The sequence below is a fragment of the Lynx rufus genome, unplaced genomic scaffold, assembly GCF_022079265.1.
Source record: "Lynx rufus isolate CCGP_SWC_20201006 ecotype Redwood Valley unplaced genomic scaffold, mLynRuf1.p SCAF_9, whole genome shotgun sequence".
NCBI lineage: Eukaryota > Metazoa > Chordata > Mammalia > Carnivora > Felidae > Lynx > Lynx rufus.
This window is the reverse complement of record NW_025814897.1, coordinates 112,455,761-112,469,248: the sequence shown is the minus strand read 5'-3', so window position 1 is coordinate 112,469,248 and position 13,488 is coordinate 112,455,761. Positions and strand designations below refer to the sequence as shown.

Below are 13,488 nucleotides of genomic sequence, written 5' to 3'. Positions count from 1 at the left end.
GCTGAACTTTTCTCTCTCCGGCACCACTTGAGAGAAGGCCCCCTTTGCCTCAGAGCCGACGGAGCACATTCCTCGAGGTTCTGACGGAGCGCCTCCACTCACCAGACGGATCGCGCGGAGCGGGTCACACGGGCTTTGGGTGGAGGGGGCGGAGCTCTCCGGCCGGCCCCGAAAGCAAGCCCACCAGGGCTCCCCGAGGGCACCCGGGTCCTCCGTGTCAGCTTCACCACCGCCCGACCGCGGACCCAACCGCCTCCCCTGGGGAGCCCTGGACTCAGGCCGATGCTCAGGAGGTGGCGGGCCCCCTGGAGGAGGTGTCTCAGGCTCTTCTGCACCAGGATGTCTGGTTGGGGGAGGGGGCGCTCATTCACTTGTTTACCCAGGATTCACTCACTCATTCCCTCACTCACTCACTCACTCATTCATCTACCCTGTTCATTCCCTCCCACCGCACTGGCTTATCGGCAGGTGTTCTGGCATTTGCTCCCTCCCCCTCCCACCATCCTGTCACCTCTGCCCTCCTCTCCCTCCCCTGGCTTTGTTTCCCTCCCCAGACTTTGGGGCCCTGGTCTTGTTTGCTGTCTCGCCCCTCCCCCTTGGCTACAACGTCGGCTTCAGGCCAGTTTGTCCCGAGTCACTGGTTCTAGATTTTCATGCCTGAAAATGACACCGGCAGTAGCTGTGGGCACCCAGGAGAAAGGCACACACACGCGTGCACGTGTGCACACACATGTGCGCACACACGTACGCGGGGAGACCAGCTGATCCCTACGGGGCCCAAAAGGGACCCAAAGCGTCTGACCTCCCCTCTCCCGTCGATATAATTAGTGGCCCTGAAATCCATCCAGAAGCTCAGCCGGGCTACAGCCCAGCACTGCCCAGGTCCGCGGACATCGGCGGCCCCCTTCGAGGCGCCCGCACCCCTCGACCCTGCACGACTCGGCCTCCCCACTTCCTGTGTGTGGACTGTTACCTCTGAAATCAGACTCTCTGGAAAACCAAATGTCTCTGCTTTCTTTCCCCTTTCTTGCCCCTCCCACCCACCCTTAAGCAGCTAGAGAATCCCTTGGACAGGTAACGTGTCGGTTTTTGATTTCGTGGTTGGATTCTCGGCGCAAAGACCTTGAGATTTTCTTAAGCATCACGCCTCCTCTCTGCTTTCTTCCCCATTTGCTGGAGAGCCCGACCTCTGACCTCAGCTCTGGGTACAATGCCCAAGACCCCTGCTGGCCCCGGCTCCTTCCTGCCACCTTTCCGAAGAGAAAGCCCATCCTATCCGTGCTCAGGGAGGACGTCGGAGCGCCCAGTTCCTTCCAAAAGGAGAACAAAGGGAAGGAGAAACTCTGGACGGTGCCCAGAGGTGGACCGGGTCCTGTGTGAGCAGATGCACTGAAACCATTTGGTGAGGCAAGTCTGTTGGGGGGACATCCCGGTGTCCAGGGGGACACCGAACAGGCCCTGCCCCGCCTCTGTGAACGCGCCTCAGAAAGGACAGCACGGCCTCTGGCCCTCGGTGCTGGACGGCCGTCTGCAGCCCCGGGACGTGTGGGGCCGGCTTTCCGGCGAGGAGCCAGGTGCTTCCAGTCCTACGGCCCCAGGTCACGGCCTTGGGGACCAGAGCAAGGGGACTGTTCTCCCTTAAATGACTCCTGGGACCCCCTCACCAAGGAGCAGCCTCTTGCTGACGCCCTCACAGGAGTTCGCTTCTTCCCCTTAGGCTCAGATAGCGCCTTTCCAGAGCGCGTCCCCCGGCCCTCGCTCCTGAGCTCCAATCTGGCCTCTGTCACTTGTCCCCTGGCTAAGTATTTCCTCTCTGTGCTACGAGAGGGGGCTGCTGTCCGTCCTGCTGTCTGCTGTCTTCTCAGCACCCAGCGGAGCCTGCTGCAAAGGTCTTTTTCCGAAGCACGAACGAATGAATAACACGCACTCCATCAGCGTCCACACATCCCAGCGCCATGCGGAGCGAGAACCGGGACCCACAGGCCCGTTTTCATCTGCGCGGCCTGCCTGTCACGGGACGCCGGGAGATCTTTACAGACGGGTTCTTTCCGGGAGCGAGGAGGACGAGGTTGTTGTCTTAACATTTTCAAGCTGATGCAGCAGCTAGGGAACGTTCTGGAGGCCACTGGTCCAGCTGCCACAAAAGCACCATTGACAAGCCCCTGCCAGGGGAGGGGGCAGGGCTGGGCTCTCCAGGCAGGACGGCAACCCCCCCCCCACAGGGGCCATCAGCGGATTTACTGGGGTCCTACCAAGAGCTGCCTCGGAGCTGTGGGCCACAGACACAAAGGGACACGGACGGACGCAGCTCACAGCTGCCCGGGAAAGTAAAAAAGAAAAACCCATGGGCTACAGAAGTAGAGACAGATCTGGGAAAGAAAGTTCAGGAAGGTTCTCCAGAGGGAGTGGCTTCTCAGCGGAGCCCTAAGAACTCCCCCGGGGACAGGAAGCGGCAGAGGAGGGGACAGTTGTTCCAAAGCAGGGGGAGGGCCTGCAGGAGCCCGGAGGAGGCCTGAGTGGGGCCGGCAGGGCGCAGGGGAGACGGAGGGGTGGCAGGGGAGGGCAGGGCGGTGGGCTCATCCATCCCACTGCTGCCCGGAACACAGCATGACACGGCTGACCAGGCGCCAGGACCAATAGTTTTCAAATAGTATTTGAAGGGAGGCTTTTTTTTTTTAGAGGGAGTGAGAGAGAGAGAGCATGCACGAGCGGGGAAGGAGCAGCACAGAGAGAGGGAGAGAGAAAGAATCCCAAGCAGGGTCCGCGCTCAGCACGGAGCTCGACTCTGGGCTCGATCCCATGAATGGTGAGATCATGACCTGAGCCGAGATCGAGAGTCGGACGCTCAACCCACTGAGCCACCCAGGAGCCCCAAACACGAGGATGTTTATAAATAAAATGTTTATTTATTTTTGAGAGAAAGAGACACGGTGTGAGCGGGAGAGGGGCAGGGAGAGGGAGACACAGAATCGGAAGCAGCTCCAGGCTCTGAGCCGTCAGCACAGAGCCCGACGCGGGGCTTGGATTCATGGACCTGGAGATCATGACCTGAGCTGAAGTCAGATGCCCAACCGACCGAGCCACCCAGGCGCCCCAAACACAAGGATTTTTAATGATGTACGTTGGCACTTTCTTTTTGGCAGCAAGGGTGACCCCTGCAGAGCAACGTCCTTGGGGACGAGGGTGACCGACATGGGCAGTGCTGGTTGTCAGCCTGGGCGCGGGCCACAGACTGGCCTCCCTCGGGCCTCGGGACGGCCTTTCCTTGCTTCTGGGCCCTTCTGCACATTCGTCGGGGCGGGCGGGCACTTCCTCGCTGAACTATACGGGGGTGGCCCTGGGGTCCTCTGACCCTCCGTGGCCTGGAAGGTCACAATGGTGGCCTGACCTGCGTCCGTGCTCCTGGACGGATTTAAAAGTCCTCGGGGGAGCAGCAGGCCAGAGTCAGGGCGCCCCTGCCAGCCCCGCCCTGGATCACTTGACACACAGCAGGTGCTCCAAGAGCCTGGGAGACACTGGCCCAGGAGGCTTCCAGAAGCGTTAAGTCCTCTGTTGGGACGGAACTTCCCCGAGCATCCCGCCAAGTCCCCATACGCCTTCAGGGCGACCTTGGGCAAATTCCCTTGGCTCTGGGGTCCCTGTTTCCCCCTGGCTCCTGATAACAGGCTGTTGGGATGGCGGGAAGGGACCCAAGACGCCCAGCACAGGTCCCACACGTGACGCAAGCTTCGCGCCCGGACCCCGCTGGTCAGGGCTGTGATGACGCGGGCGACAGCCGCCGATCGTCACAATTGTCTCGGATCCGGAGGGGCCTGAACGGAAGAGCTCTCAGCCGCCTGGGACCTGCCTCTCGGCCACCAGTCACGGCCACCCACTGGACGCCCCCGCGTGCCCGGCCGCTGTGCCCCCTGCGCCCGCGGGGCCGACACCCCAGCGCGGGAGGCAAAGAGCAAGCAGGAGCGTCAGCGGGCCGCCGTGGCGACGGGGACGTAGGGATGGTCGTGCGGCCCCTCTGGGCAGGTGTCCACTGAGCAGAGGCCACAGCAGGAGCCAGCCCCGGTTCCGGGGCCATCGGCGGGAACCGATGCTCCCGCGAGGATGATGGCGAACCGAGATCTCAAAGATCCCAGAGGCGGCTGATTGTCCGCGGGGCAGCCCTGCCTGTCTCGGAGGGCATCTGCTCCACAGAAGCAGCTGCTTCCACGCGCGGGCCCCACACAGTGGCTCCTTCACAGGAAGGACCTCACAGACCGGAGTCAGCCGTCCTGCGCTCCGTGCGTCCCTTCCTTGCCCAGCCCGGCAGCCCCCAGCTCTCTCCGCACCCTCTCCTCGGTTATGCCACAAAGCACCCTGCACCCTGGGACCGCCCTGGGCCCCTTTGTCCCGCAGCATGGGTAGTACGCAGACTCAGCCGGGACTCAGGGTGAGCGGCTTGCGTGCAGGAGTGCCCGGGCTCTGCGGGAGGCCCTCCATCCTTAACCCCGGTTTCCTGTAACCACCCCAGATGTCTACATTGCGGCACTAAGCTTTTCACTGGCCCCGAGGGCAAACATGCTGAGAAGAGGGCCAATTACCAATCAAATTCATACTAAGGTGTAAATGACTATCCCCTCCCAAATCATTTTAGTAGGTGAACGGGGCAACCGGCAACAGGCCCACAGATTCGTGGGGATGAGGGATGCGAAGAAAGGGAAAGAACTTTCCACAGCAAAGGGACAGGGAAGGAGGAACAGGGACAAGGGAAACTGTTGTTTCTTGCTGGGCTGGCCTGGACGAGCTCAGGCCTTCGCTGCCCAGTGCCTCGACTTTGGCCGCCAGCACGAGCAGGGAAGGGGCCAGCATCTGCCTGATCCCCACAGGGTGTCCATCTGAAAAGTTTCTCCACTGCAAAAATAGAACCAAGAACAAAGGAGAAAAAATGGTTCAGAGAAACAAAGGGCAACATGGGGACTGAGAAACCTGTTTTTCAGATAAGCATCTGGCCTTTGGAGAAGTTTTCCTTCTCGTCTGTGGGGCTGAGGCCAGGGAACCAGCACGGGGGGGGGAGGGGGGCATGGGGTTCTTCCCGATAGTCGGCGCCTGCGTGCAGACCTGGGCCCCAGCTCCCCGGGCACAGGCTGTGAGGCCCCACGGACCTGCCCCTGCGGGCTGAGGCTCCAGCCCCATCCACCCGATGCAGGGAGCCCCGGAGGCAGGAGGGAGGACCCTGGGTGGTATTTCGTCAGTGTGCCCCCCTCCACGAGCCATGACCCTGCCAGTTTGCCAGGAGAACCCCTCGGCCGTACCCACCGTGGAAACAGCCTCTGCGGTGGGGCAGGTCGGGGGGGAGGCCAGAGTGAAGCTTTTTGCTTCCACATTGAGAAAAAAAAAAGAATGGAAGAAGAGAAGAGAAGGGAAAGAAACCGGCAGGGGCGGGGCGGGGGGGGGGGGCGACTCCAGCTGGCTCACGGAGGGAACAAAGGCTGGTGGGGAAAGCCCGAGACGCCGGCCCAGAGCCAGGCAAGGTCCTACCTTTGTCTCGGGGGGTGGGGGGGGGGGCTGGTTTTGACTCATCAAAAAATGACCAAAAGAAGGGACAAATGGGGCTCTGGGGCGGCCGGTGGGTGGGTGAGGGTCACAACGTGCTCTAAGGTGACGGCACTCTCCTCATGGATGCCAAGAAGACAGCGCTGAGACCTCGGGAAGGCTGGACTTCCAGGGCAGTGTAATGCCCCAGTGATAAGACCCGCGTTAGCATAAATGCGCTGTCATCTTGAAGAAAGGCAGAAATCGCTCGGCTAAAACGCCGGCTCTCGCTGCAAGGCGGCTGGTCGCCAGACCACGCAGGGAGCTGGGTCTGCCGTGGGACTGGGGACTGGGCGCCAGGAGCTGGATCCGCTCTCCGAGGGAATGCTTCCCTTCCCTCCCTGCCTCCTTTCAACGAGCACAGGGCGAGTGCCAGCACCCTGGGGCCGACGGCACTTTCCTGCCCCGGCAAAGTTCAGCGTCTCGGCCAATGTTTACCGAGCGAAGGTCTGGGTAGTCACTGCTTTAGAAAATGCCAGATGGAAGTCTTCACGTTCAGAGATTTCAACCGCTCCGAGGGGCTCGGAGGGCAGCTGGGGCTGGGGCGCCCCCTGATCTCAGGACGACGGACATGCACACAGGTGACCACGATGCCGCTGGACCAGTAACCCCTTATCGATCGGGCACAGAGCCCACGGATGCCCCGAGGAGGGGCTGCTGCACAAGGCTGAAGAGAGACGGTCACATCTGGACCGGGGCTGTCTGCATCTTTACTAAGAAAAGAAGTCATTATTCTCAGACTGCCTGTGGCTACACTCCCTACGGCTCCTCCTCCCACAAAGTCTCTGAAATACACGGCAAGGGGCATCGTTAGACCATTTTGCAGGTAAGAAAAGCGAGGCCCGCGCACAGATGCAGGGGCTTGCTCAAGGTCACGGTGTTGGAAGCAAGAGAGGGGGGTCTCTCCCCTAACTACTTGACCCGGGGGGCAGGCTCTTCCTCTGCCGTTGGTCTGAAGTCCCACCTCCGCCCGCCCCTCTGCGCCTACACCCCTCGCAGGAGTCAGCTTTTACGATGCATAACGGGGAGCCCGCTTCGCCTTTCTGCCAAGAGCAACTACAGAAGCTGGATAGAAGCAAAAACGGAAACAGAAGGGCCCGAGTGTTGGGAGGGCCCGGAGGGTGGCCGAGGCAGACAGGACTCGGGGGCTGAGACCCCAGAGAGAAGGGGACCCCCGAGAAATGGGTCCAACACTCTACTCAGCTGGTCAGACAGCTGCAGGTGCACAGACTGACAGGCTGAGAAACAGACAGCCGGCCGGAGACCCCAGCAGGTCCCCTGACGCTGGGGACACAAAATCCAGGGCCCATCAGGAGGCGGGGGGGTCCTCGTAAACTTACCGGCTCTCAATCAAGCCTGGAAAATGTACGTTCCCAGAGCCCAGCCTCCCCGAATCAGGACGTCTAGCCGCAAGTCCTCTGCAGCCCTGAGAGAAATGAGCGGACATGCCCACCAAAGACACAAAGATCCTCTCTGGAAGAGGCGAGCGTCTGCCAGGGCTGCCCCCTTTTCACACACAGCATCCAAGTTGTCGAGGAAAATTACAGCAGGTGCCAGGAGGAAGGGTCAAATAGTTAAAACTCAAGCAAAACACACACACACACACACACTCCCTTGACAACAGAAATGGTCCAACGGCAGCCCCAGATGTTGGGGGTTATCAGAAACGGGTGTTAACCTGCTGCAGAAAACGAGGAGAATGTCATAGAAGGGCTGGAATCTGCAAAGGGCATCAGAGACTCTAAAACCCCAAAGGAGAATTCAGAAGGGGGGTAGAGCGGCAAACTGGAGAGCGGACGAGGTCCGTGAATGGAGAGGTGGGCCAGTAGAAAATACTCGGCTTGGAGCAGAGGGACAGGAAGGGATGCGAAACAGAAAAGACTGTGAGAGACTCACAAGTTTTGGGGACCACACAGCCAGAGGGGGTGGGGGAAGCACTGTGTTCGAAAGATCAATCGTAAGGCCAATGGCTGACTTTCCCACAGAAAACGGTGGGACGTTAAAAGGTGGGACAATAAAAGGGCATAATTAAATTGCTGGGAAAAACCAGCACCCGCTTCGGGTTCTGTATGGAGGGGAAAGATCTTGCAAAAATGAAGGTGAAAGAGATTTTTCAGACGAAGAAAATCTAAGGGGACTCACTGCCCCGGCCTGCGCTAAGGGAAACAGCAAAGGGAGTTTTTCAGACGGAAGGGAGATAACTCCAAATAGAAGCAAAACGGATGGATGCTGGGAAAGGCAAACGTGTGGGCAAACCACTGCCTAAGCCAGAATGATATCGTCCTGTGGGATTAAGATATAAATAGAGTTAATCCGTGACAAAAATGAAACAAAAGGGAAGAGGGCTACATGAAGGGAAAGGCATTTAAGTTTCTACTGGGCTCAAAAGCGGTAACAGTGCTATTTTGAGGCAGACGCTAAAATGCCAGGATGCATTTCATAATTTCCGGTGCAACCTCTTGAAGCGAAATAGAGGAATGTACGGTTAAGCAGCTAATCAAAAAGCAACTGGAGTTAAATAAGAATTTATTAATCGAAGAGGAGGTTAAAAAGAAAAGGCCCCAAAAACCAAACAGGACAAATAGAAAACAAAGAGTAAGGCAGTGGGTGCAAATCCAGACACGTACATCGATGATTATATTAAGTATAAATGGACTAAATACTCCGATCAAATGACAACGTCATCAGGCTAGATTTTTTAAAACTTCAGCTCCATTCTATTTACAGAGGACACACTTTGGTATAAAGACCCCGGATGCTCACACGTTGAAAAATGGGAGAAATACGGGCCACACGAGCACGATCAAAATGAAGCAGGTGCCGATGTCCTAACACGGAAGAAGCTGGATTTCAAAGTGAGACGCGAGCTGTCTTCCCAGAGACCAAAAGGGGTGTTTCGTAACATAAACCAACTCAGCAGAAAGATGTAGCAACTGTAGAGTATGTTCATTAATCTCACACTACGGGAGACCAGAGCTGACAGAGCTGAAATAAAAAATCAATCCTCAGTCACCGGGAGATTTTTTTAAGGCTCTCGGCAGAGCGGAGACTCCGTCGGAACTACCGAGTACAGACTTTCCAAGGGCCCCCGGGCCGTGTGCCTCAGTGGCCTGGGCTGGGCTGGGCCACAAAGACAGTCTCGAGACGTGTTGAAGAGAACTCCCGTCCTCTGGGAGCAGTGGAAGCAAATAGAGACCAATAACAATACATGGCTAAAAAAACGCACACTAGGGGTGCCCCGGGGGGCTCGGTCGGTTAAGCGTCCGACTTCGGCTCAGGTCACGATCTCACAGATCACAAGTTCGAGCCCCGCGTCGGGCTCTGTGCTGATGGCTCAGAGCCTGGAGCTGCTTCGGATTCTGTGTCTCCCTCTCTCTCTGCCCCTCCCCCGCTTGCGCTCTGTCTCTCTCTCTCTCTCTCAAAAATAAAGATTTAACACAAAATATTTCCTTAAAAGAGCCACTCCCAGCGGCCCCGTATGCACACGACGTGGTGACTGCCACCATCGCTCCACAGAGAAAGGCTACTTAAAAGCTGGAGAGACCCCACTATGTCCTCACCGGAACGTGGAGGGCAAAGCAAAACAGAACAAAGCACTCAAACCTCACAACCCACACGTGGGGGACGGGGCGGCTCACGCCTGTCTGCGGAAGTCCTGCCGGGACGACCACGTTGGAGAGCGGGCGGCAAGGACCGAAGGGGCACACGAGCGTGTCCTCGGCCCTGCGGCACCTCTCCCAGGCGGGGGCCCCGTGCAAGGGCGTGCTCAAGTTCACCCGGAGACCGGCTCTTTGCTAATCACAGCCCCAGCTGGAAACAACGCCGACGGGCTCAGCAGGAGAAGGGGCGGCTGTGGACGGTCCTCTCTGCTTCTCAGCCACGTGGGCCTTGTCTATCCTCCTAAGCACTTCTGGACACCCCCCTCTGGCTCCCCCGCACCCCGCTGGCACCCCCATCTTACAGATGAGGAGAGCGAGGTCAGAGGTGTGAAGGAACCTGCCGGGGGCCGTGCAGCCGTGAACGCACCAGAAGACTCGAGCCCAGGTCTCCCGGCTACAAACACCTCGTCCCTTCCGCCTTTCCAAAGTTTGCCGACCCTGAGGGGAGGCCAAAGAGCCGTGACCCCCAGGCGTATGTTAATTTGAGTACCAACCTTCTGTAAGGCACGCTTGGGTCCCCATGGGACCGATGTTCCGGGCGTGGGGAAGGTGCAGGCGTGGTTCTCGCCCCGAGGAGAGTCCCGGGAGAGAGGACTGAGGCCCACAGTGGCCAGGAAACGATTTCCCCGCAAGGAGTCAGGTGGGCACTGAGGCACCTTGCGGGTGGGGGGCAGGGGCCGAGGTCAGCGGAGAAAGGGGAGGAGCACCGGGGTTGGGGAGAGTCAAAGAAGGCTCTGGAAGGAGACAGGGGGCTGGGCTCGGGGCCGACGAGGGACCGGAGGCGGGCGGGTCTGTGAGGGGCGAGTAGGAGCCGAGGCCCCCCGATGCCAACGGCCCTGCTACGTCAGCAGCCTCCACAGTTGAGACCCCGTCTGCCTGTCGCAGGCGCAGAAACGGCTGCCTGATCACAGCAGCTATGGGCTCGCGCATCAGGCTAGCTTTGTCACGACGCGGCCTCACCCACGAGGGGTACTGGCTTCCACGTTAAGGGACTGGGTCCAGGAGGAAAATCTCCAGGTAACATTCAAGAGACTTCCCCAGAACGCCGTCTGTCCTCTGCAGGGATGGCCTGATCTCACCTCAACGCGCCCAGGGGCCGCATCTGCTCCTTAAAACACAGATGGACGGACGTTTGTAGAGGACTAGGGTGGGCACATCATTCACTCACTCATTCATCGATTCACTCACTCATCCATCCGTCCGTCCATCCACCCATTCACTTCCTGGACAAGTTCTATCATTGCATTTTGGCTTTTGTCTGATGAGGTAAATGCAACACGAATGTTTTAACGATCTAGCCCCAGGGCCCATAACAATGCCCGGAACATAGTAGGTGCTCAACGCACCACCTGCTGATTGAATGGACAAGCCACCATTTATTTGACACCAACTAGGTGGCGGGTGTTTCACGTCACACCCGCTACGTTGGTCATCTTCGAGAAAACCTTTAGGCGGGGACTGTTTCCCCCACCTGCCGGACGAGGCGACCGAGGCAGAGAGAGGCGAGGTAACTTGGCCAAGCGCACCGGGCTGTCAGCAGCCGGGTCAGGGCTCAAAACCGCCAAGCCAGAGTTCCAAGCCAAGAGGCCCCCGGGACACCTGCTGCTTCCGCTGGTGACATAGGCAGGGGTGGGAAGGCACAGGCAGTGGAGGCTGAGGTCTCGGTCTTACTTCACGCGGGTCACGGCTTTCTCTGCTGAGCTGGGCTCTGGCCCCTTTTGAACCTCGGACCTCCACCTCCTGGGTGTCGCGGCCAGCTCCCGACCTGAGCCACCAGAAATCGGTCAGAGGCCATCGCCAGTGGCAATTGCTGTGAAAAGCAGTGGCGGTCCAGGAAGAAAACATCCTGCTCGTCCGGGAAGCATATGCCCAGGTGTTCACCCAGGACACACATAAAAACACGAAGAAACAAGGCAGAGCCCTGCACATTCGAGTAGAACCTGTTTCCTCTGGCAAGCACAGCGCCCAGAATCCCGTCGGCCCACTTTCTGGTGGCGGTGAGGCCCCAGGTTTATCATTTCCTGGTGAGCAGAAGCCAAGTGACAATTGGGAGAGGTCTAGCAGGTGCCACACAGCACCTAGTGGCCGGAGAGGTTAAGTGCGTTTCCCTCTTCCCACCTGGTGGGGTGGGGGGGGGGGGTGGGGAGCGGAGGGAGGGAGCGAGAACCCAGGACAAGGTTTATTTCAAAGCTTGGATTTCCTGAGCTCCACTCTCACACCTAATCAATAAACCACACCCCCACTCATTGCCTCACCTCAAAAACTTGATTATACACGAGCAGAGGGGACATCCGTAACCATTTTGGAAACGAGATGGGGGAGAAAAGAACACCCGCGAATATTAAAGGAAAAAAAACACACGCCCCATGAACCTTAAACTTTAGTCAACCTTAAAAGACGCTGAAACATCTAATAGATTGATACGGTTTATAGAAACTAGATAGATGATCAAACAGGAAAATGTTTACTATGTTTCAAAAATTCGAATCACCAGTTCATCCACTGGGTAAATGTTTATCTCAAAGTTCAGGGGCAAAGTTAAACTGTTGAAATAAAATGGAATTAAGCGTTAATATTTTGTTTTACTTTGAGTACAGATGGACGACAAAAATAATAGCTCATAAAACGGAAAGTTTCTATTTTCACCAAAATATTTGGAAAAGTTATTTTATTCTTAATTTGGATACCTAGATTCAATGTAACTTCTGCTATGGAGGTCCTCAGCTGAATCCTGTGAGCTACAGTATCTGGAAACTGGCTGGGGTTATTATTTAAAACATTCATTCCACGGAGATACAATTTATTTCTAAAAGTGTCATTCCGGCCAGAAACTGCCTGTAAACGCAGGCTTGTAAAATCCTAGCGGCTCCAGGGGAAATTCCCTGCTTCTTTTTATTTGGCGGCAAGTCAGGTGACAAAGCACAGCCCTTGTGAGCCTGCACACCTAGGGCGACCCTCCGATTGTGTCCAGTCCCTCCCGCCTTCCTGGCGGAGACGTTTTGTCTTCTGGAGCTTTTGTTGACGACGACGGGTTTACACGCAACCCTCAAAGTCATTTCCAAGGGGGTCACGGGGATGCCGAATGACAAAGGTCATTAGAATTCGAACAAGTGTATAGAAAATTTTGTCTCCTCTCTTTGTTTTCGGCTGAGACGATAGTTTTCAGAGACCCAAAAAGTAAACAGAAGTTATTCTTAGTAGAAGGTCCTTCTCTGGTCTATTTTCTCTGCCCACACTGCAGAGCCGGGGCTCTTTTGACCGGGTTTCTGCCTTCTTAGCGCGCTGTGAAACCGAGGCCTCTCCCACGCTGGTGTTCTCTCTCCTTCTGACCACTCGAGGATTCTTGCAACTTCGACAGGTCCTCAGGACTGTGGCCATTATTCCTGGTTTTTCATAGAGTTGCTTTTGTTGCTGTTGCTTCTGGGATAGTTTCAGATTTACAGAAAAATTGAGAAGGTGCTATAGGGTTCCCCAAATGTCCGGCGTCTAGTTGCCCCTCTTACTAACATCTTACATCTGGGGGTACACTTGCTCTGGTTAATGAACCCATTTCGAGATGCTATTATTATTATTATTATTATTTTAAATGCTTATTTATTTTTGAGAGAGAGAGAGAGAGAGTGCGAGCTGGGGAGGGGCGGTGGGGGGGGGACAGAGGATCCCAAGCAAGCTCCCCACTGACGGCACGGAGCCCGACGCGGGGATCGAACCCACGAACCGTGAGATCGTGACCTGAGCCGGAGTCAGACGCCCAACCGACTGAGCCACCCGGGCGCCCCGATACATTATTACTGAACAGAGTACGCACTTTATTCAGATCGTCTTAGTTTTCACTTCACGTCCGTTTTCTATTCCAGAATCCCATCGAGGGCATCGCATGACATCGTCATTCTTTTCTGAGGCTCTGGTGGCCTCAGGCGGGTCCTTTATCTCAATTTGCCGCCCTCCTGGAAAAGCTGGAGATCACAACAAGCCACGTTGTGTTGGCATCTGGCCTGCTTTTGTGACATCCACAGCCTTTCCTCTGCGTCGTTTTGCCCGGGGAAGTTCTGCTAAGCCCTCAGGAATCCAGAGGTCCCCGGCTGCAGGCCCTGTTAAAAGTGTTCCCGGGGCGGGGCGCCTGGGTGGCGCAGCCGGTTAAGCGTCCGACTTCAGCCAGGTCACGATCTCGCGGTCCGTGAGTTCGAGCCCCGCGTCGGGCTCTGGGCTGATGGCTCAGAGCCTGGAGCCTGTTTCCGATTCTGTGTCTCCCTCTCTCTCTGAC

General features: G+C 57.0%; 1 non-coding gene across 1 annotated transcript; it reads right to left on the bottom strand.

Moving 5' to 3' along the window:
- Positions 1 to 12,913: 12,913 nt before the first annotated feature.
- Positions 12,914 to 12,998, bottom strand: TRNAR-CCG (transfer RNA arginine (anticodon CCG)). Its single transcript has one exon. It is a non-coding gene; the product is annotated as a tRNA-Arg (tRNA).
- Positions 12,999 to 13,488: the final 490 nt, after the last annotated feature.